This window comes from Hyla sarda, chromosome 11 (genome assembly GCF_029499605.1).
Source record: "Hyla sarda isolate aHylSar1 chromosome 11, aHylSar1.hap1, whole genome shotgun sequence".
Lineage (NCBI taxonomy): Eukaryota > Metazoa > Chordata > Amphibia > Anura > Hylidae > Hyla > Hyla sarda.
The window spans coordinates 85,071,305-85,096,565 of NC_079199.1; the positions used below are offsets into that span (position 1 = coordinate 85,071,305).

At 44.4% G+C, this 25,261-nt stretch overlaps 1 protein-coding gene across 1 annotated transcript in view; it reads left to right on the top strand.

Moving 5' to 3' along the window:
* Positions 1 to 11,704: 11,704 nt before the first annotated feature.
* LOC130295337 (nuclear receptor subfamily 2 group F member 5-like) overlaps positions 11,705 to 25,261 on the top strand; it is a 120,497-nt gene continuing 106,940 nt past the window's right edge. Inside the window, exon 1 of the mRNA XM_056545986.1 lies at positions 11,705 to 11,810. The gene's annotated coding sequence lies outside the window, so the exon portion shown is untranslated. The remainder of the gene's footprint in view (positions 11,811 to 25,261) is intronic.

The window sequence follows — 25,261 nt, forward strand, 5'->3', positions numbered from 1 at the left end:
ATGAGGATGTTAATGACGGGTCTGGATGATGACAGGGGGGGATGAGGTATTTCCCACCCTAGGCTTATACTCGAGTCAATAACTTTTCCTGGGATTTTGGGTTAAAATTAGGGGTCTCGGCTTATACTCGGGTCGGCTTATACTCGAGTATATACGGTAACCGAAAAGTAAATAAATAAATTATGAAAAATGAATTTGTAAAAAAATAAACAAGTAAACAAAAACAATAAAGACAAAAATAAACAAATAAAAAAATAAAGACAAACGTTTACAGTAAATATGGCACCCATTTAGTGATAGAACACATACAATGGAGTATATATATATATATATATATATATATATATAATTACCTTTAAATTCCAAAACATCACTGCTAATCCCTCTACATTTAGACTTATAGTTGTGAAATGTTTTGTATCCTATTATTCGTCCTCTCATAATAAAGATCTGATGACCCACGATCTACATTATCGTCGTCCCTTCACTGTCAACCTCACTTTTTGTCATGTTTTGGTATTGTTGTATTTTTCTCCTTTATTTCTTTTGCCAAAACAAAAGTTTTGCACACCAACAAAAAACAAGAGACCCCCCCCCCCCTTCTTCCTCTTAATTGTCATGCGGGCTTTGAGGAGAATCTGCAAAATTTCTCTCTTTTTGTTTCCTTTTTTGTACATGTTGAATGGGGCCCTTTCACCTCGTGGACAGGAAAAAGGTTTTCATTGTGAAGGTCTTGACATAGCTGACAGGCTCCGGCCTACAGGACCGTCAAAGAGAAAGCTGCAAGTCCAGCAGAAAAAGGCATCCAAGACTGACCAAAGCACAAACCCCCCTCAGGGGGTCACAGAAATACTGGGAAAGAGGCCTCCAGGTTTGTGTAACATATACAAACAATTCCTAAGAATTTCCTTCACAGCTTCATTATTTTCACAATGTTCCCAAAATATGGGCTCTTTAAGTGGTTTGCCTGTCTAATATTTATAGCATGGATAAGCTATTTCTTTTCTGGGATCCCTACTGATTCTTAGGCTAAGTTTCTACTCGTTTTTTTTTGTTTGTTTTTTAAACGCCTATTCTGCCGCACGGCTTTTTTTCGCCCAAAATTGCTGCGGCCAGATGTTAGCTGTAAATCAATGAGAAACCGCAAAATTCTTATTCCACTTGGCGTTTTTCGCTTTGGCGTTTTTTTTTTTTTTTTAATCCTTTTGGCGTTTTTTCACTCTTTTTTGGCGTTTTTCAGCTCCTTTGGATTTGTTGGTCAAAATCTTAGCGTTTTTTCCCATAAAAGTCTATGGGAGTGAAAAAAATGCCAAGAAAAAGGATATGTGGGTTTTAACTCTGGCGTTTTTGCAGGTGTTTTTTATTCTTTGTTTGATCCAAAAAAGTGATGGAGATACCTTTTTTAATCAAATTTCGTAGGGTACCATTAAAAAAAAGGATACAGTAGTGAAAAAAATAAATCTAACAAAATGTATCTTTTTTATAACAACATTTTTATTCATTTTTAAAACAGGGATCAATTTATGTGGGCGGGTGGGGACCTAAAAATATAGCCGACAATAATAAAAATGTAGTGTGTGTGTTTTTCACTTTTTTCCTTTATTTTTTAAATTTTTTTTTTTAGGTAGTACTACTACTCCCAGCATGGAACAAACTGTTTCATGATGGGAGTAGTAGTACCTGTACTAATTGACAGATCGCCCGTTGCGATCCTCCTGTATAATGTATAGATGCAGCGGACGCTCTTCTATGGTCCCCTGCACTGCTGTATATATACACGTATTCATACTTCCCGTAGAGAGCTGTGATTGGCCAGATGGTTCCAGCCAATCACAACTCTCTGTGGGAAATATGAATAGGTGTATATATACATCAGTGCAGGGGACCATAGAAGAGCGGCCGCATCTATACATTATACAGGAGGATCACAGCGGATGTTAGGAGTGACGTTCGCTGTGATCTTTCCTTAACTGCAGGTACTACTACTCCCAACATGGAGCACACTCTGTTCCATGCTTGGAGCTGTAGTACCTGCATTAATAGACAGATCGCAGTGGGTGTCAGAAGTTACACTCGCTGCGATCTGTCTATTAATGCAGGTACTACAGCTCCCATCATGGAGCAGAGTGTGCTCCATGTTGGGAGTAGTAGTACCTGCAGGTAAGAACAGATCACAGCGGGTATCACTATTGACACCCACTGCGAGCGTCCTTTCTATTGCAGAGATGGAGCTGCTTTCTCCTGCGCTCGCATCTCTACACCATACTCCGGCCGGCCACTCACTCATTCATATTTCCCTCAGAGAGCAGTGATTGGCTGGATAGCTTTATTATGCTTGTTTTCCTTTAATGTTTACGATTTTTTACGAAACTTGGAGACAGTTTCTTCAAACTGGTTTACCTCCATATGTGTCCTAAACGTCCATTATTGCTGCTTTATCTCAGATGGACACGTGAAGATGGGACTCGATGAAAACTGTTGCCAACTGTCTTGTTTTCTTTGTTTTACTGTTCCTTTGTACTATTTGATTCTGTCTAATTTGCTGACACAATCTTTTGTGTCATTGTTTTCTCTCTTTGTTGGAAAATCTTTAAAACCTGTTTACAAAAATAAACAATTATTTTAAGAAAATAAATAATAATTAAAATTTTGTTATAAAATATATACATTTTGTTAAATAAAATGTTTTCTATCACTTCTGCATCCTTTTTAATTTTTTTTTTTTTTTTGGTATCCAACAACTTTTGGGTACCAAAAAAACTGCCAAGGTGCAATTTCCACACAAATGAAAAAACGCCAGACGCAGGAAATTGCACTGTCGTTTTTAAGTAGAAACTTAGCCTAAGATGTCTTGTCCCCTGCTCCTGGTGGACAACTTAGAGACCTTATTCTTGACTCCCCAACCTTATGCTCAGTAAGACAGTCCTGGATTCTTGGCAATATTCTTGAATGCAACACATCTGTGATTCTATCTGGCATAGAAAAGGATGCCTACATTTACATTGCTGCTATTTGGTTGATTCTTGTAAGTTCCTGGTAGAGGAGCCCAATGTGTGGTGTCCCAGTACAGGATGTTGTCCTGTTGGCTAAATGTTGCCTCAGGCACCTCTGTTTCACTGTTCTAGGCCAACTACTCTAAGGTGTTCTGTTGTTATGTAATGTGTTTTTATGCTATGTTGTAATCAATTATGTGACTGTTGCTTTAAGGAAGCCTTGCAGAGTGACCCAGGTGACCCTGATGCCCCAATGGGAGCCCCCTAACTTTGTCCTTTATATAGAGTAAGGGAGGGGAGCTGTTCAGACTGGGTTCAGTCAGGAGTTGTTGTTGGAGAGAGGAATCTCGGAGTTGGAGAGCTGAGAAACAGTGTGGAGAAGTGTGAGGAAGTCTGAGGAGAAACCTAAAACCTACAGCCATGCCATTCTCAGGAAAGACCCATCGCTAAGGTGAAGCTCAAGCCTGGAGGTAAGCACAATGCTCTGGGGGAAAAAAGACTTAACAACATTCCTGTCTCAGTAAAGATAGTTTTCCGTTACCTCACATCGGGTTCATTATTGTCCCCACGCTTGGTTCAGGAGAGCTATCTCAACCTCAGAACGTGGAGGTTAACGTTACCCTGGCGTCACAACTGTGTATTACATTATTCACCCTGTAGACACCACAAAAGGACAACGGCAGTGCTACATGTTTAACTGCCATTATTTTTATTACTACTGCTTACAATATAGGCCCTCATTTACTATTCTAAACCTGACTTGTTTTGTTGGTTTTTTTGGCGCATCTTTGTCTGCGACATGTCGTAGACATCGTGCGCCAGTCTGCGACACGATGCGACATTTTTTCCCGACGGACCCGATGTGGATTCTCCCAAACCCGAAAAAGGGGCGTAACCCGACATTTCTGAGCTTTCTTACGTATTTATAAAGGTTTCCAACCCGAATTTGTTGAATTGTTGTGGATTTTTTCCCGACAACTCAGAGGAGTTGGAAACCAAAACCAACAAAGACCACGTGCGACAAACAGGATGCGACATAATAATAAATACCAGGGGAAAAAAAGCAGTCGGGTAAGAAAGCAAGATAGACTTAGACTTAGTGGTGTACCCCAAGGTTCTGTACTGGGACCGCTGTTGTTTAATTTATTTATCAATGATATAGAGGATGGTATTAACAGCTCTTTTTCTATCTTTGCAGATGACACCAAGCTTTGTAGCACGGTACAGTCTATAGAGGATGTGCATAAGTTACAAGATGACTTGGATAGACTAAGTGTCTGGGCATCCACTTGGCAAATGAGGTTCAATGTGGATAAATGTAAAGTTATGCATCTGGGTACTAATAACCTGCATGCATCGTATGTCTTAGGGGGGATTAAACTGGCAGAGTCACTGGTAGAGAAGGATCTGGGTGACTTGTAGATCACAGACTACAGAATAGCATGCAATGTCAGGCTGCTGCTTCCAAAGCCGGCAGGATATTGTCATGTATCAAAAGAGGCATGGACTCAAGGGACAGGGACATAATACTCCCCCTTTATAAAGCATTGGTACGGCCTCACCTGGAATACGCTGTTCAGTTTTGGGCACCTGTCCATAAAAGGGACACTGCGGAGTTGGAAAGGGTGCAGAGACGCGCGACTAAACTAATATGGGGCATGGAACATCTTAGCTATGAGGAGCGATTAAAGGAGTTACAATTGTTTAGTCTTGAGAAGAGACGTTTAAGGGGGGATATGATAAACGTATATAAGTATATTAATGGACCATACACAAAATATGGAGAAAAACTGTTCCAGGTTAAACCCCCCCAAAGGACGAGGGGGCACTCCCTCCGTCTGGAGAAGAAAAAGTTTAGTCTCAAGGGGCGACACGCCTTCTTTACCGTGAGGAGTGTGAATTTATGGAACGGTCTACCTCAGGAACTGGTCACAGCAGGAACAATTAACAGCTTTAAAACAGGATTAGATACATTCCTGGAACAAAATAACATTAATGCTTATGAAGAAATATAAAATCCCATCCCTTCCCCAATATCGCGCCACACCCCTACCCCTTAATTCCCTGGTTGAACTTGATGGACATATGTCTTTTTTCGACCGTACTAACTATGACTTACAACCCGATTTTCTAAGTAAATGAGGGCCATTATGTGTATGTGGGAAGTCCTTCTATATTATTTATAGCAGGAGAGTGGATATACCGTATTTTTCGCCGTATAAGACGCACTTTTTCTTCCCCAAAACTGGGGGGAAAAAGTCAGTGCATCTTATACGGCGAATACACCCCCTATCGCGGTGGTCCCTGCGGCCATCAACGGCCGGGACCCGCGGCTAATACAGGACATCACCGATCGCGGTGATGCCCTGTATTAACCCTTCAGACGCGGCGCTCAAAGCTGACTGCCGCGTCTGAAGGGAAAGTGACACTAACCCGGCTGCTCTGTCGGGCTGTTCGGGACCGCCGCAATTTCACCCGAACAGCCCGACTGAATAGCCGGGTTAGTGCTTACAGGACACCAGGGGGGACCTTACCTGCCTCCTCGGTGTGTTCTCCGTTCAGGGATCCCCTGTATGGCCGTTGCTCTCCTTCCTCGTCATCACGTCGTCGCGTACATGCGTTGGCGTGCGTAACGACGTGATGGCGGCGACGGAGAGCGAGGATACCCGGCCGGCAGCAGAAACATTCCGGAGCGACGGGGACACGGCGACAGCGATGGAGCGACATCCAGGGCAGCAGTGACGGGTCCGGAGCGGCGGGGACACGTGAGTATTACCTCCTCCTGCAGTGGTCTTCAATCTGCGGACCTCCAGATGTTGCAAAACTACAACTCCCAGCATGCCCGGACAGCCAACGGCTGTCCGGGCATGCTGGGAGTTGTAGTTTTGCAACATCTGGAGGTCCGCAGGTTGAAGACCACTATTGGGTTCAAAATCTTTCTTTTTTTAGATCTTGCCCCTAAAAATTGGGTGCGTCTTATACGCCGGTGCGTCCTATAGGACGAAAAATACGGTATTCTGCAAGAACATTGCTTAAAGGATGACGGTGGGACATGTGCCCTTGGTGTTGACATCTCTGACTTGGCCAGGGTATTTAGACACAAGTAAAATTTACCTCAACTGATAAACGGCTAATAACTATGAACTGAGGGAAACAGTTTTAGGTAGCTCTTTTGGTTCCCTAACAATGTACTTAAGGTGTCTTTCTATGGATTCATATCTACTGTAATATTGGAATGAAAAGAGTATAAAAAGTATTCAGTACGCCTAGTTCAGGAATTGACATGGATGTTACACTATGTCTATCTACAGCACCTCTCAATTAAAGATATGATTACATGGGAATAAGATCTAGGAGAAGATTTAGAGCCTGTCCCTCAAGTTACAATATTAATTGGTTCCAGGACGACCATTGTATGTTGAAACCATTGTATGTTGAGACCAGAACTCTATGGAAACCTGGTAATCGGTTCTAAAGGCACCAAAATGTCATCCAAAAATAGGAAAAAGTGAGGATTAAAGAAAAATAAGTAGATAACTAATATAGATAAAGCAAATCCTTACATATAAAAGTAAGAAAGATCTGCTGGGAGCTGTAATAGCTGTCTATTTCAGTGTTTCCCAAGCATGGAGCCTCCAGCTGTTGCAAAACTACAACTCCCAGCATGCCCGGACAGCCATGTCCGGGCATGCTGGGAGTTGTAGTTTTGCAACAGCTGGGGGCACCCTGATTGGGAAACACTGGTCTATGTAGAGGACAGAAGCTTCTTCAGGGTCCTGTACAGAACATGCAATGTCCTAAAAAAAGTTACATGGAGTTGCCCTCACCTTGTGTCCAAAGGAGCAGCTAATCCTGGTACAGATAAAGTGTACAGAACATGTAATACCTCCCTGTACTGTAGGGGGCGCTACCAGACACCAGTCAGTGCATACGCTTCAGTAATACAGGTAAAGAGTACAGAACATGTAATACCTCCCTGTACTGTAGGGGGAGCTACCAGACACACTTTAGTAATACAGGTAAAGAGTACAGAACATGTAATACCTCCCTGTACTGTAGGGGGCGCTACCAGACACCAGTGAGTGCATACACTTCAGGAATACAGGTGTTTTACCAGTAAATTGCCCATTCTGATTGGTCAGTTCTTCCGGCCATTGACACGTTTCACAGATCTGGACTGTCCGTAGCATTGTATGTTGAGTCTGGTTTCAAGTTACAACAGTCCAGAAAAGACCATTGTATGTTGAAACTATTGTATGCTGAGGCCATTGTAAGTTGGGGGATCACTGTATATGATTTCAAAAACAAATCAAAAACACTATACTGTATTTTTTTATGACTAGTGTTTTCTTTTCCTTCTTTATCCTTTTAGTCTGAGGTGGAAGTTAACAAGAGTGGGGGTTAATAAGAGTGGGGGTTAACAAGAGTGGGGGTTAACAAGAGTGGGGGTTAATAAGAGTGGGGGTTAACAAGAGTGGGGGTTAATAAGAGTGGGGGTTAACAAGAGTGGGGGTTAATAAGAGTGGGGGTTAATAAGAGTGGGGGTTAACAAGAGTGGGGGTTAACAAGAATGGGGGTTAATAAGAGTGGGGGTTAACAAGAGTGGGGGTTAATAAGAGTGGGGGTTAACAAGAGTGGGGGTTAATAAGAATGGGGGTTAATAAGAGTGGGGGTTAATAAGAGTGGGGGTTAACAAGAGTGGGGGTTAACAAGAGTGGGGGTTAATAAGAGTGGGGGTTAACAAGAGTGTGGGTTAATAAGAATGGGGGTTAATAAGAGTGGGGGTTAACATGAGTGGGGGTTAATAAGAGTGGGGGTTAATAAGAGTGGGGGTTAACAAGAGTGGGGGTTAATAAGAATGGGGGTTAATAAGAGTGGGGGTTAACATGAGTGGGGGTTAATAAGAGTGGGGGTTAATAAGAGTGGGGTTTAATAAGTGTGGGGGTTAACAAGAGTGGGGGTTAATAAGAGTGGGGGTTAATAAGAGTGGGGGTTAACAAGAGTGGGGGTTAATAAGAGTGGGGGTTAATAAGAATGGGGGTTAATAAGAGTGGGGGTTAATAAGAGTGGGGGTTAACAAGAGTGGGGGTTAATAAGAGTGGGGGTTAATAAGAGTGGGGGTTTAGGGATGAAGGGTGTAGGCCCAGCTGCATCCATTGGGGGAGATTTATCAAAACCTGTGCAGAGGAACAGTGGTGCAGTTGCCCATAGCAACCAATCTGATTGCTTCTTTCATTTTCCACAGGCCTCTAAAGAGGCCTGTGGAAAATGAAAGAAGCAATCTGATTGGTTGCTATGGACAACTACACCCACTCTTCCTCTGCACAGGTTTTGATAAATCTCCCCCATTGTGTGTAAAGACTAATGTTTGCCTGTCTGTCCCTGCACCTTTCCTGCATCATGCTCACTGTGTTCGTTTGTGAAGCTGTTCCCACAATAATGTCCGATTGTTAAACCCTCCCTTGTGGCTTATAATGGGGAGCAGGTAAGTCATAGCCCATGCCAGACAACAGGGTGTCACATGCCATCAGCGTGACCAATAGATTCAGTCATTTCACACTCGTGTGTCGTAACAAGCTGTCTTCTCTGCAACTTATTTGACAAACCTGTAAATGGGACGTCTGCTTTTGTTAGATGGGTCTCTTCTAAAATAAGCTCGTTATATGTAGTCGGGAAGGAATTTTTACCTCTAGTATGAGGGTTTTTTGCCTTCCTCTGGATCAACTCAACTCAGTAGGGACTCATTAGGGATATAGGTTGAACTTGATGGACCTTATGAACTACCGTATTTTTCACGTATAAGACGCACTTTTTCTTCCCCAAAGTCGGTGCGTCTTATACGGCGAATACACCCCTATTGCGGCGGTCCCTGCGGCAATCAACGGCCGGGACCCGCGGCTAATACAGGACATCACCGATCGCGGTGATGCCCTGTATTAACCCTTCAGACGCGGCGATCAAAGCTGACCGCCGCGTCTGAAGGGAAAGTGACACTAACCCGGCTGTTCAGTCGGGCTGTTCAGGACCGCCGCGATTTCACCGCTGAAATGGAGCGACATCCAGGGCAGCAGTGACGGGTCCGGAGCGGCGGGGACACGTGAGTATTACCTCCTCCTGCAGTGGTCTTCAACCTGCGGACCTCCAGATGTTGCAAAACTACAACTCCCAGCATGCCCGGACAGCCAACGGCTGTCCGGGCATGCTGGGAGTTGTAGTTTTGCAACATCTGGAGGTCCGCAGGTTGAAGACCACTATTGGGTTCAAAATCTTTCTTTTTTTAGATCTTGCCCCTAAAAATTGGGTGCGTCTTATACGCCGGTGCGTCCTATAGGACGAAAAATACGGTATTCTGCAAGAACATTGCTTAAAGGATGACGGTGGGACATGTGCCCTTGGTGTTGACATCTCTGACTTGGCCAGGGTATTTAGACACAAGTAAAATTTACCTCAACTGATAAACGGCTAATAACTATGAACTGAGGGAAACAGTTTTAGGTAGCTCTTTTGGTTCCCTAACAATGTACTTAAGGTGTCTTTCTATGGATTCATATCTACTGTAATATTGGAATGAAAAGAGTATAAAAAGTATTCAGTACGCCTAGTTCAGGAATTGACATGGATGTTACACTATGTCTATCTACAGCACCTCTCAATTAAAGATATGATTACATGGGAATAAGATCTAGGAGAAGATTTAGAGCCTGTCCCTCAAGTTACAATATTAATTGGTTCCAGGACGACCATTGTATGTTGAAACCATTGTATGTTGAGACCAGAACTCTATGGAAACCTGGTAATCGGTTCTAAAGGCACCAAAATGTCATCCAAAAATAGGAAAAAGTGAGGATTAAAGAAAAATAAGTAGATAACTAATATAGATAAAGCAAATCCTTACATATAAAAGTAAGAAAGATCTGCTGGGAGCTGTAATAGCTGTCTATTTCAGTGTTTCCCAAGCATGGAGCCTCCAGCTGTTGCAAAACTACAACTCCCAGCATGCCCGGACAGCCATGTCCGGGCATGCTGGGAGTTGTAGTTTTGCAACAGCTGGGGGCACCCTGATTGGGAAACACTGGTCTATGTAGAGGACAGAAGCTTCTTCAGGGTCCTGTACAGAACATGCAATGTCCTAAAAAAAGTTACATGGAGTTGCCCTCACCTTGTGTCCAAAGGAGCAGCTAATCCTGGTACAGATAAAGTGTACAGAACATGTAATACCTCCCTGTACTGTAGGGGGCGCTACCAGACACCAGTCAGTGCATACGCTTCAGTAATACAGGTAAAGAGTACAGAACATGTAATACCTCCCTGTACTGTAGGGGGAGCTACCAGACACACTTCAGTAATACAGGTAAAGAGTACAGAACATGTAATACCTCCCTGTACTGTAGGGGGCGCTACCAGACACCAGTGAGTGCATACACTTCAGGAATACAGGTGTTTTACCAGTAAATTGCCCATTCTGATTGGTCAGTTCTTCCGGCCATTGACACGTTTCACAGATCTGGACTGTCCGTAGCATTGTATGTTGAGTCTGGTTTCAAGTTACAACAGTCCAGAAAAGACCATTGTATGTTGAAACTATTGTATGCTGAGGCCATTGTAAGTTGGGGGATCACTGTATATGATTTCAAAAACAAATCAAAAACACTATACTGTATTTTTTTATGACTAGTGTTTTCTTTTCCTTCTTTATCCTTTTAGTCTGAGGTGGAAGTTAACAAGAGTGGGGGTTAATAAGAGTGGGGGTTAACAAGAGTGGGGGTTAACAAGAGTGGGGGTTAATAAGAGTGGGGGTTAATAAGAGTGGGGGTTAACAAGAGTGGGGGTTAACAAGAGTGGGGGTTAATAAGAGTGGGGGTTAATAAGAGTGGGGGTTAACAAGAGTGGGGGTTAACAAGAATGGGGGTTAATAAGAGTGGGGGTTAACAAGAGTGGGGGTTAATAAGAGTGGGGGTTAACAAGAGTGGGGGTTAATAAGAATGGGGGTTAATAAGAGTGGGGGTTAATAAGAGTGGGGGTTAACAAGAGTGGGGGTTAACAAGAGTGGGGGTTAATAAGAGTGGGGGTTAACAAGAGTGGGGGTTAATAAGAATGGGGGTTAATAAGAGTGGGGGTTAACATGAGTGGGGGTTAATAAGAGTGGGGGTTAATAAGAGTGGGGGTTAACAAGAGTGGGGGTTAATAAGAATGGGGGTTAATAAGAGTGGGGGTTAACATGAGTGGGGGTTAATAAGAGTGGGGGTTAATAAGAGTGGGGATTAATAAGTGTGGGGGTTAACAAGAGTGGGGGTTAATAAGAGTGGGGGTTAATAAGAGTGGGGGTTAACAAGAGTGGGGGTTAATAAGAGTGGGGGTTAATAAGAATGGGGGTTAATAAGAGTGGGGGTTAATAAGAGTGGGGGTTAACAAGAGTGGGGGTTAATAAGAGTGGGGGTTAATAAGAGTGGGGGTTTAGGGATGAAGGGGGTAGGCCCAGCTGCATCCATTGGGGGAGATTTATCAAAACCTGTGCAGAGGAACAGTGGTGCAGTTGCCCATAGCAACCAATCTGATTGCTTCTTTCATTTTCCACAGGCCTCTAAAGAGGCCTGTGGAAAATGAAAGAAGCAATCTGATTGGTTGCTATGGACAACTACACCCACTCTTCCTCTGCACAGGTTTTGATAAATCTCCCCCATTGTGTGTAAAGACTAATGTTTGCCTGTCTGTCCCTGCACCTTTCCTGCATCATGCTCACTGTGTTCGTTTGTGAAGCTGTTCCCACAATAATGTCCGATTGTTAAACCCTCCCTTGTGGCTTATAATGGGGAGCAGGTAAGTCATAGCCCATGCCAGACAACAGGGTGTCACATGCCATCAGCGTGACCAATAGATTCAGTCATTTCACACTCGTGTGTCGTAACAAGCTGTCTTCTCTGCAACTTATTTGACAAACCTGTAAATGGGACGTCTGCTTTTGTTAGATGGGTCTCTTCTAAAATAAGCTCGTTATATGTAGTCGGGAAGGAATTTTTACCTCTAGTATGAGGGTTTTTTGCCTTCCTCTGGATCAACTCAACTCAGTAGGGACTCATTAGGGATATAGGTTGAACTTGATGGACCTTATGAACTACCGTATTTTTCACGTATAAGACACACTTTTTCTTCCCCAAAGTCGGTGCGTCTTATACGGCGAATACACCCCTATTGCGGCGGTCCCTGCGGCCATCAACGGCCGGGACCCGCGGCTAATACAGGACATCACCGATCGCGGTGATGCCCTGTATTAACCCTTCAGACGCGGCGATCAAAGCTGACCGCCGCGTCTGAAGGGAAAGTGACACTAACCCGGCTGTTCAGTCGGGCTGTTCAGGACCGCCGCGATTTCACCGCGGTGGTCCCGAACAGCCCGACTGAATAGCCGGGTTAGTGCTTACAGGACACCGGTGGGGACCTTATCTGCCTCCTCGGTGTCTTCTCCGTTCAGGGATCTCCTGTATGGCCGGCGCTCTCCTTCCTCGTCATCACGTCGTCGCGTACATGCGTCGGCGTGCGTAACGACGTGATGGCGGCGACGGAGAGCGAGGATACCTGGCCGGCAGCAGAGACGTTCCGGAGCGACGGGGACGCGGCGACAGCGATGGAGCGACATCCAGGGCAGCGGTGACGGGTCCGGAGCGGCGGGGGACACGTGAGTATTACCTCCTCCTGCAGTGGTCTTCAACCTGCGGACCTCCAGATGTTGCAAAACTACAACTCCCAGCATGCCCGGACAGCCAACGGCTGTCCGGGCATGCTGGGAGTTGTAGTTTTGCAACATCTGGAGGTCCGCAGGTTGAAGACCACTATTGGGTTCAGAATCTTTATTTTTTTTAGATTTTGCACCTATAAATTGGGTGCGTCTTATACGCCGATGCGTCCTATAGGGTGAAAAATATGGGTATGTTACTGTGTTACAGTATAGGTTACATACAGTAGATGAAAAGGCTGTATATTAATGGCTATGTGACCTTGCAGTGTCCCACTGGGAGACCTGCAAAGCCTGTTGCTTGGGTGTTGCACAGTAATTGAATTGTTTTATATATGTTCGTACTTTTATACTGTTTTGGGAGAAACTTACCCATGCCCAGCCTCTGTCTCTGGCCCAGGGGAAAATTAAGTTAAAGGGGTACTCCGGTGAAAACCTTTTTTCCTTTAAATCAACTGGTGGCAGAAAGTTAAACATATTTGTAAATTACTTCTATTAAAAAAGTCTTAATCCTTCCAGTACTTAATGGCTGCTGAATGCTACAGAGGAAATTCCTTTCTTTTTGGAACACTGATGACATCACAAACACAGTGCTCTCTGCTGACATCTCTGTCCATTTTAGTAACCATGCATAGCAGATATATGCTAAGGGCAGCATGGTGGCTCAGTGGTTAGCACTGCTGCCTTGCAGTGCTGGGGACTTGGGTTCAAATCCCACTAAGGACAACAATAAATGAAGTGTTATTATTATTACAATAATGTCAGGAGAGAGAACTGTGCTCGTGATGTCATCAGAGAGCATTCCAAAAAGAAAAGAATGTCCTCTGTAGTATTCAGCAGCTAATAAGTACAGGAAGGATTAAGATTTTTTAATAGAAGTAATTTACAAATACCGTATATACTCGAGTATAGGCCGAGTTTTTCAGCACGATTTTTCATGCTGAAAACACCCCCCTCGGCTTATACTCGAGTGAACTCCCCCACCCGCAGTGGTCTTCAACCTGCGGACCTCCAGAGGTTTCAAAACTACAACTCACAGCAAGCCCGGGCAGCCATCGGCTGTCCGGGCTTGCTGGGAGTTGTAGTTTTGAAACCTCCGGAGGTCCGCAGGTTGAAGACCACTGCGGCCTTCAACATCATCCAGCCCCCTCTCACCCCCTTTAGTTCTGAGTACTCACCTCCGCTCGGCGCTGGTCCGGTCCTGCAGGACTGTCCGGTGAGGAGGTGGTCCGGTGGGATACTGGTTCCGGGCTGCTATCTTCACCGGGGAGGCCTCTTCTAAGCGCTTCGGGCCCGGCCTCAGAATAGTCACGTTGCCGTGACAACGACGCAGAGGTGCGTTCATTGCCAACGTAATTCTGCGTCATTGCCAAGGCAACGGCTCTATTCCGGGCCGGAAGCGCGGAGAAGAGGCGCCCCCGGTGAAGATAGCAGCCCGGACCACCTCCCCACCGGACCACCTCCTCACCGGACCACCTCCTCACCGGACCACCTCCTCACCGGACAGCCCTGCAGGACCGGACCAGCGCCGAGCGGAGGTGAGTACTCAGAACTAAAGGGGGTGAGAGGGGGGCTAGATGATGTTGAAGGCCGCAGTGGTCTTCAACCTGCGGACCTCCGGAGGTTTCAAAACTACAACTCCCAGCAAGCCCGGACAGCCGATGGCTGCCCGGGCTTGCTGGGAGTTGTAGTTTTGAAACCTCCGGAGGTCCGCAGGTTGAAGACCACTGAGGGCGAATGATGAGAAGAGGATGATGAAGGGGGGGTGTGGGATGATAAGGGGATGATGAAGGGGGGATGTGTGGGATGATAAGGGGATGATGAAGGGGGGATGTGTGGGATGATAAGGGGATGATGAAGGGGGGATGTGTGGGATGATAAGGGGATGATGAAGGGGGGATGTGTGGGATGATAAGGGGATGATGAAGGGGGGATGTGTGGGATGATAAGGGGATGATGAAGGGGGGATGTGTGGGATGATAAGGGGATGATGAAGGGGGGATGTGTGGGATGATGACAAGGGGATGATGATGAGGATGTTAATGACGGGTCTGGATGATGACAGGGGGGGATGAGGTATTTCCCACCCTAGGCTTATACTCGAGTCAATAACTTTTCCTGGGATTTTGGGTTAAAATTAGGGGTCTCGGCTTATACTCGGGTCGGCTTATACTCGAGTATATACGGTATGTTTAACTTTCTGCCACCAGTTGATTTAAAAGAAAAAAGGTTTTCACCGGAGTACCCCTTTAAGTTAAATCTAACGGAGACTCTCAAGCTGAGAAGATTTGTTACGCTCAGTGCAGCCTCTTCTTGGGTAAGAACCTACAGAGCTATTCTAGGGTAGAGAGGAGAAGTGGGAGGAGCTACCTAATTTCCCTCCCTCTGTAAGTTCTCCTTATAACCAAGATTGTTTGGGGTTGTTATATCTCATATAGCTCCTGCATCTTAACCTGGTCATCTTATTCTGGACCCTCCAGTTTTTTTGGGGAGAAAAATCGGGAGCAACATGACTAAATCTCATTATACTTAAAGAGTGGTTGATGAGTGGAACAAACTTCCAGCAGATGTGGCTGGTAAATCCACAGTAACTCAATTTGAACATGACTAAAATAAACATATTTATCCTAAGATTAATAAAATGAAAAGGAAATAATAAATAATACAATATTCTATGCTTCTATGTTAAAAAAAATAGGGGGATTTTTATCAAAAGCTGTTGGGAGAAAGAGAGGCGCAGTTGCCCATTGCAGCCAATCAGATTGCTTTTTTCATTTTTATAAAGCCCTATGAAAAAGGATAGAAGCGATCTGATTGGTTGCTATGGAAAACTGCACCACTATCCCTCTGCACAGGTTCTGATAAATCTCCCCAGTGGAGTGGAGAAGAGAAAGAAAGTTAAAGTGGTATTCCAGGCAAAAACTTTTTTTTATATATCAACTGGCTCCGGAAAGTTAAACAGATTTGTAAATTACTTCTATTAAAAAATCTTAATCCTTCCAATAGTTATTAGCTTCTGAAGTTTTCTGTCTAACTGCTCAATGATGATGTCACGTCCCGGGAGCTGTGCATGATGGGAGAATATCCCCATAGGAGCTGGACAGCTCCCGGGACGTGAGTCATCAGAGAGCAGTTAGACAGAAAACAGCAACTCAACTTCAGAAGCTAATAACTATTGGAAGGATTAAGATTTTTTAATAGAAGTAAATTACAAATCTGTTTAACTTTCCGGAGCCAGTTGATATATATAAAAAAGTTTTTGCCTGGAATACCCCTTTAAGACAACCTAAGCCAGGCTGCATCATTGGATTTTTGATCCAGCAGCCAGAGTTCATCAGACCCTAATCCCCCACCCCCCCCCCCCGTTTACATTGCAGGGGTCCATTGTGCACCACTGACCGGCTAACCGGCATCTAACATTTTTTATTTTGGATGCCATGATCTGCATTGATCAAGGATTCTAAAGGGTTAATGACGGGCAGCAGCGGAATCTGTGTTGGAGCAAATCCCCATAGCAAACCTATCCTGCTCTGGACAGTTTCTGATATGGACAGAGGTGTCAGCAGAGAGCAATGTGGTAAGACAGAAAAAAAATATTTAAAAAGTAAATGACTTTCTCTGTGGTATACAGCAGCTGATAATTTTAAAATAAATGTAATTTACAAATCTGTTTAACTTTCTGGCACCAGTTGATTTGAAAAAGAAATGTTTTCCACCAGAGTACCCCTTTAAGTGCTTCACTGCCTAACTCACATTCATCTCCGGCTTTTCTGGACTTCCTCATTGACTTATAATGGGACTGCAGGATCAGTATACAATAAGTAATGTTATATTTGTACAAATGCGAAGGCAGAAAGGAAAAAAGAGGGGCGCTCTCTGTGATGGTGGTCTAAGGAAGAGATGGATCCAGCTCACCACCTCATCTTGGGTGTCACCGTGGTCCGCTGGAGTGTTTCAGCAAAGCAAGCAAGACCCTATAAGGGGTATAGGGTGAGTGGGATATGTGCTGCGTGCGGCTCACTTTCCCCTTTCCGTATCTCAAAGGGTACGGAAATGTAGATGCAAAATGGGCAGAGAAAAGGGGGGGAATTGGGTGGAGCGCTTCTGTTAGTGAAGGACGGGACTCAACAGCCACAGTTGCACTGGACAAGAATTTATTAGAATAGAAAATATTGGACAACGCGTTTCGGTGCCAACATGTGCCTTCCTCAGGTCCACAAAGATCAAATAAGCGCGTCCTGGTGATGTTTGCTGTGCAGTGGTGGCATGCCTGTACAAAGTAACTCCACCAGCAGAAGAATGAGCGGGCTCAAACTGTGCAACATTAGGTAATCTTTTAATCTGTTGCTAAATGCAACAGCGTTGCTGGATACTTCTGGCAGTCACCATTCTGTACTTATGATAGATAGAAAATAATGTTTCCTTATAACAATTAGAATATGAAGAAGAGAGCCCTTGTGTAAGGTCTGAGTGGCAAAGCTGAAGAGAGTTGCACTTTATTATATTGCAAAGTAGCCGCTGTGTTTATTGCACCAACGTGTTATTTTCTAATGTACTGTACAGGAATGTGTATATTATTGGATTGTTTGATCTTTTCCTGTCTATTTGACTTAGGCCGGGTTCACACTGCGTAATCTCCGGATGGACAAAATCCGGCTGCAGCTTCCGAGTGTGGGCAGCGCAATGTTTGGAATTTTTCGAGGGGATTTTCCAGGAGGAAAGTCCACCTCAAAAACTCTGCTGTGTGCACTGTACAGCGGAATCCCATTGCCAAATATGTGACTCTGCTGTACTGGAATTTCAAGACAGAATTCTACTCGGAAATTCTGTATTGTGAACCTTGCCTTAGAGTTCTACAACAAGCCAGAAGTATCAACACAAATGGGGAGATTTATCAAAACCTGTGCAGAGGAAAAGCTGACCAGTTGCCCATAGCAACCAATCAGATCGCTTCTTTTATTTTTCAGAGGCCTTTTTTAAAATAAAATAAGATTGGTTGTTATGGGCAACTGGTCAACTTTTCCTCTGCACAGGTTTTGATTAATCTCCAAAGTCTTACCCTATTGGTAAAAGAATGATATGCAGATTAGCTGTTTTCCAGAAAAAATGCATGCTCTCTGGTGCCACATTTTGAAGGTGAAACTCATGCCTGACTTCTTTAAGAAGCCTTACAACATGACTGTGAAGTTATATAGCCAGGTCACAATCTTTCCCAAAATAAAATATGGTGTCCCGGTACAGGACCTGGTCCTGTCCCTGTCTAAAGTCCCCTCAGCCAGAGTCCCTTCATTCCCATAGGGCTCTCCTGCAGGGCTTACCCCTGGTCACCTCATATAAATTGTATAATATATATATATATATATATATATAATATAAATGTATAGGATATATATGTATGGGACCTGGGTAGGGTCACGTGATCAATTATAATGGTTGTATAGATATTTAGGACCTTTCGGGGTCACGCGATGTACAGTTGTAATGTATAATTGCTTAAGGACCTTCCTGGGTCATGTGATGTACCCAGAGTTCACTGGGTTCAGGACTTACAGGTTTGCTGAGCTTATTCCAGCCCCTTATTATATAAAGTGCTGTAGCCACAAAATTTTCTCTCTCGTTCCTGCACTACATAACCAAGCATATCTCAGCAGAAATCTCAAGTCATCTAGGCCAAAGCCACTAAACCGTGAGTTACAAAGCTCAATCTATCAAATCCTGTGTGACTACTACCAGCTAAAATATTATAATTAGTAGCACAGTGGCCTGCATCAAAGCTCATTGCTTCAGAGTCCCAGCAAGACCTGTGAGGAACCTGCATTCCGGTTACCTCTTAAGAGACTGTTATGTATAGAGACTGCTGCATAAAATTTTCAAGTAAAGTTCTTCAGTTTATTCATAAAGTCTGCTGTGGACATTCCATTATTTTCCCTGCCGTTTTTGGGACGGTTGGCGGTACGACCATTAACACTAAGGAAACCTCACCCTGGCGTCACGACATCTAAGGGTTAATACCACCAGACCCTGCAATTACATCACCGCAACACCCCAGACACCACAACTCTCTTGGTTCACCACAAAAAGTTACCTGTAGACAGCTGCAGATGGAAGTGCATCTAAAAAAGTGTAAACGGGCCACATGAAAAAAGTGAATGAGGATGTGGTCCATAGCGAGCCCTTCTTTGAAAAGGAGAGAGGCCTCCTCTAGCCATTCCCTTGTCATCCGAGCCAAAAGATTCCTGCGAGGGTCAAGGATTGATGTTTGCCCTTCTTCGCTGAAGCTTGGGGGAGCCAACATGGTCCCAGCATCAACCTGAGCCTTCCAAAGTGTTAACTGGAGAGCCAAACTGGTTTGCTTCCCTCAAAATAGACCCAGGGTTGCAGAGAGGTAAAGAACCTATTGGCCACACACACCTTGTGAGCAGGGTAGCAAAGCCTTTATCATGGGAGTGAAATATAAAACAAGCAAAAGACGCTTCCTGTGTGACGCCTTCCAGTGAAAGACGGAAACGATAGGTGAGCCAAGCACTGACTTACCTGTTGTGCAATTACCAGCCCAACACGTACAAAGACAGACCAGAGGCTGCAGCAACCTCCTCACCACGCTCCAGGCGTGGGAAAATGCATATGACTCCAAACTCCACCAACAATGAGGATCCAAAGTGCGCTGCAGCACCACAGATAGAGGGTACAATACTGGACAAGGTGGTTTATTTTCTTAAAAGTGATAAAACATGCACAACGCCAAGCGGAAATTCAGAAGTGTGAACGGGTGTGCGGAATCCCATAGAAGTCTATGGGCTTTAATTTGAGGCGGAATTCCACAAGCGGAAATTCTGCCGTCTGAATAGACCCTTAGGGTACGTTCACAGGCGCGGATTTTCAGTGGATTTTACGCTGCAGATACGCTGGTGAAGGCCTGCTCTATGCTGGCTTTACATGTGCCTGCTCGTAGTGGCAGTACGCCGCTACCAGCAGGCACACTGCGATGTGCGAGTCGCAGTATACTCGCACATCGCGGGAGCTCTCTGCCTAGCTCAGAGCAGGGAGAGCGGCCGCGATGTGCGAGTACGCCGCGCACATCGCTGCAGTGTGTCTGCTCATAGCGGCGTATTGCCGCTACCAGCAGGCAAATGTAAAGCCAGCATAGAGTGGGGCCTTCACCAGCGGATCCCCAGCTAAATACGCAGCGAAAATCCGCGCGTGTGAACGTACCCTTAGGCTGGGTTCACCCTGAAAATCTCCTGCCGGAATTCCTTCAGCACTCGGCTCCATTAGACAGCAATGTTCTGACTGAATTTTTAGATCAGAATTTTCGGACATAAATTCCACCCAGAAAATTCTGAAGTGCGAATGGGTTAACGGAAAACCCATTTCACTCGCATTTTACCATCAGGTAGCGTGATCTGCAAACAAAATTTAGAAGTAGAATTCCATTCAGAAATTCCGTAGTGTGAACCCGGCCAGTAAGTAACGTAATTTAGCCCCCCTAATTCAGACACTTTCCTCACTTACATATCCTGGAGTGACTTGGCGGATGTCATATAATATAACTCTGTAGACTGGAATTGCGTCATTGCCTTCATGCTGACAGGAACCAGGAAGGAGGGCCCGCTTACACTAAGGGCCACGCTTCTCTAAGGGCCACTATGCAGTTGCAGTAAAAGTGCTGTTATCCTGGGTTCAACTAACGCCCAGGCATGTGTCCGACAGAGATCAGACTGTGGTCCCCCCGCGATAGAACATGTTGCTGCTATATGAATAATGGGATATAGTTCCCTATATTCTAGCCCCGGCCTCCATCCCCACACAGGCGTTCCAGTTTTGCGCCTGCCCAGTGTATTTGTTTGTGTAATTGAAGGTTCTTTTGTGTGTGTGGGAATGTGTTTATATCTCTGCCTTTCTCAGCAGGAGCCTCAGCCAGAGACTCATTTAGTGCGGCCATAAATCTGTCCCAGTGTTAAGCTGAAACTCCAGTAGATGCTTGTTTAACACTGGGAGCCGAGAGGAGTTTAGTAAAGCTAACAACTGCAACAGATGAAGATCAAGGCAAATGGCTGCCCTGATCTCATTCCCAGACACACAAGTTAATAGGGTTAATGGGCGATCATTACTTAGGAAACAGTTAAATGAGTTCTTCCGCCAGTCCCATATTTCTTTACCAAGTTACGGGAAATGCTGAAACTTTTATTTCCAGTCCAGTAGTTGCAGAGATTAATGTAAAACTCCACCAGACCCCATCAAACTGATGGAAATAACTTAGCAATGAATCCTGGGACCAACACCTGGGCTACATGAAGTGTCGAGCTTTGTTGGTGCCACTTCTTTACCATGTGGTTATATTCTGAATAAAGACGACTAAGGACGGTGGCAAAATGGGCACTTTTACAAGGCCTCCAAGGTCTGGACCCCCCACCAGGGACCAACCTGAGTGTGGAGCATGTAAACCATTACTGACTTGTAATACCACAGACTATACCATTAAAGGGGTACTCCGCCCATAGACATCTTATCCCCTAACCAATGGATTGGCGGTGCCCCCGCGTTCTCCCTGCTGCACCTGGAGTTTGTTTAGAACGTTGGGTGCAGCACCGGAGGCTCGTGACGTCACAACCACACCCCCTCAATGCAAGTCTAAGGGAGCCGTCACGCCCCCTCCCATAGACTTGCATTGAGGGGGGCATGGCCGTGACGTCAAGAGCGGGGCATGGCCATGACATCATGAGCCTCCGCCCCGCATCGCCAGTCATCCGGCACGGAATGAAGTTCACTCAGTGCACCGGATATCTGGGGTGCCACAGCCGAGATTGTGGGGGTCCCCAGCGGCAGGACCCCCGCGATCAGACATCTTACCCTATCGTTTGGACCCCTTTAACCCTCAATGTTTAGGCATTGTATGGCTATTTCATTTAGGCAGTGAATGGTAGTATGTAGGCAATGTATGGAAGAAATATTTGGCATATTATGGCAGAATTTGGATTCATACACTAGGGTAATTTTATATGTATCTAGGGGTGGGAGGTTTTCAATTGCTGTCGCTGTGATGTTCCTCCACTAGTAATAATTTCTATAAGTTGAACCATATAAAGCTGGCACATTTGGGAGCTCCTGTGGCAGTCACTTATGGGGCTTCTGTGGCCACCAATGTTATGGATACATCAATGGTTAGCACTTATGGGGACATATGTGGGATTTATGGGCGCTTTTGTAAAAGGATCCTATGGGAGCATCTGTCTATGTAATTTATGCCCCTGTCTGTTAACTATGGAGCGCCTGGGTCAGGGTACAAGCTCAGACAGCAGAAGACGAGCATATGAGACACAGCCACGATGTGAATGAAAACCATGTGGACATATTCTTCTGTACGCTTTTCTTATTGAATGTTAATGGCCATGTGTGTTTGTAGGCTGTCTACCAGCCAGATAAGTTTGCAGGTAAATAGCAGATTTACATGCCTTGCCATGAAACCATTACCAAGCAATAAAAGAAAACCTTGTCAAGCATTGAACACAGCACCACACCTTTCCTCAGGCTGTATTTGGTATTGAAGAGGCACTGTCATTGTGTAAAACTTTTTATATTTTGTAGTACTACTGATAAGATGACTTCTTTAAATATACATTTATTAAAAAATATATCAATTTTACAAAAAAAATTTAAAATTCAAATAGCTGCCACTAGGGGTCATCTGTCTTTATGCAGACAGACTACTCTGTATTTTGCAGCATACTGAATACCGGCTGTAAAGTGTGTTGGTATCCAGAATAGGAGATCACCATTGCACCACTGCAGCCTTCAGCTGTTCCTAAACTACAACTCCCATGATAGGAGTTGTAGCTTTGCAACAGCTGGAGGTAAAATCTTTGTAAAACTAGGTTCACACTGCGGAATCTCCGGGCAGAAAAGTTCCGCCCGGAGATTCCGAGTGCGGCCAGGACCGACAGAATCAGTTGGCGCTAGGACCTCGCAGACACTGCAGTCTCCAATACACTGCAATGTGTTCCGCGAGTATTTCCGCCTGAAGAATGAGCAACGCCATTCTTCAGGCGGAAAGTTCCAAGCAGATTTTCCGTTCACAAATTCCGCTTCACAAATTCCGAGGTGTGAATTTGTGAACGGAAGCCCATTCAATACTCTATGCATTTTAGTAAGCGGAATTTCTGCCTGCAATTTCAAAGCGGAATTGCAGGCGGAAATTCCGTAGTGTGAACCTAGCCTTAGAGCTGTGTATTCTCCAGCTGTGTGTCTCCAGCTCTTGCAAAACTACAGACAAAGGATGTGTGGGCATGCTGGGAGTTGTAGTTTTGCAACAGCTAAAGGCAATACTGCTCTAACACAGTGCTTTACAAACACTGCAGCTCCAGCTGTTGCAAAACTGCAACTCCCAGCATGCTTGAACAGCCAAACATAGTGACTGCTATGTTGATTAGCATCCAACTTTACTAGGAACAGATAGAAAATGTATGCATAAAAACTACTGTGCAGTGATTTGCAGACTACCAGGCCGCTCCCAGACTCAGAGCAGATGAGCCATCACAGTGAGGGAGAGAGATGGACACGCCTCCTCCATAAGCCAAGAAGACAAAGCAAGTGAGCAACATTTAAATGCTATTTGTTAGGGATATATAGGTCCCAGACACATACAAATTATATGTACAGGATCAGGATTAGGTACTGAATAACATATAATTTTTTTTTTTTTTTTGCACTATGGCAGGAATGCTTTAAGCTTAGCTTCCTTCACTTCAATGGATCTGAGCTGCAATACCATACACAAACTGAGGGCAAGAGTGGCACTATTTCTGGAAGAAAGCAGCCATGTTTTTTTTTTATCCTGTATAACTTGTTTAAAGTTAATGTATCACCTTTATTTTCTTTTTTCTTTACTTATTTTTTTTCGTACGGATCATATTCAGATACTAAAAGATGTTCTTTTTTTCTAATGTTTTTCTATTTTCAATTTTTTTTATTACTTTATTTAATTTTAAGTCAAAGGCTGTCCGGGCATGCTGGGAGTTGTAGTTTTGCAACAGCTGGGGCCACCCTGCTTGGAAAACACTGGTCTATGTAGAGGACAGTACACATAATGTCCCAAAAAAGTAATAGAGTCCCCCTCACCTGGTGTCCAAAGGAGCAGGTAACCCTGGTACAGGTAATGTGTACAGAACATGTAATACCTCCCTGTACTGTAGGGGGCGCTACCAGACACCAGTCAGTGCATGCACTTCAGTAAGACAGGGGTTTTACAAGTAAAATATCCATTCTGATTGGTCGGTTCTTCCAGCCATTGACACGTTTCACAGATCTGGACTGTCTGTACATTGTATGTTGAGTCTGGTTTCAACTTACGATGGTCCAGAAAAGACCATTGCATGTTGAAACTATTGTATGTTGAGGCCATTGTAAGTTGAGGGATCACTGTATTACACATTAAATCGAGCATCACAGGGGCTTAGTGGTTAGCACTGTTGCCTTGCAGCACCAGGGTCCTTGGTTCAATTCCCACCAAGGACAACATCTGCAAAGAGTTTGGATGTTCTCTCTGTATTTGTGTGGGGTTCTTTCAACACATACTGATCTTTTTAGATTGTGAGCCCCAATGGGGACAGGGACTAGTATGAGTGTACAGCGCTGTGGAATCTGTGTGCGCTATATAAATAAATAGTTATTATTAATGGTACTAGGTTCGAATCCCACCAAGGACAACATCTGCAATGAGTTTGTGTGTGCTGCTCTTGTTTGTGTGGGTTTCTCCCGCACTCCAAAAACAAACTATAAATTTAGATTGTCAGCCCCATAGGGACAGGAAATAATTTAAAGGGATACTCTGGTGAAAAACGTATTTTTTTTTTTTTTTTTTTTTTAAATCAACTGGTGCCAGAAAGTTAAACAGATTTGTAAATGACTTCTATTAAAAAAAATCTTAATCCTTACTGTACTTATTAGCTGCTGAATACTACAGTGGAAATTCTTTTCCATTTAAAACACAGAGCTCTCTGCTGACATCACGAGCACAGTGCTCTCTGCTGACATCTCTGTCCATTTTTAGAAACTGTCCAGGGTAAAAGGAAATCCCCATAGCAAACATATGCTGTTCTGGGCAGTTCCTAAAATGGACAGAGATGTCAGCAGAGAGCACTGTGTTTATGATGTCAACAGACAGCTCTGTGTTTCAAAAAGAAAAGAATTTCCGCTGTAGTATTCAGCAGCTAATAAGTACAAGAAGGATTAAGATTTTTTAATAGAAGTCATTTACAAATCTGTTTAACTTTCTGGCACCAGTTGATTTAAAAAATAAAAAAAAATAGTTTTTCACCGGAGTACCACTTTAAGTGTACAGCGCTTCATAATCTGTGTGGGCTATAGTTGTATAGTTTCTAAGGTTGAAAAAAAGACAAGCGTTCAACCTAATGTTGATCCAGAGGAAGCCCCCCCCCCCCCCACGAGGCTGATGCCAATTGCCCCATGACAAAAAAAATTTCCTTTCCAACTCCAAATATCCAAACAGAGGGGTGAGGGCCCTGCTAGCGATATCTTTAGA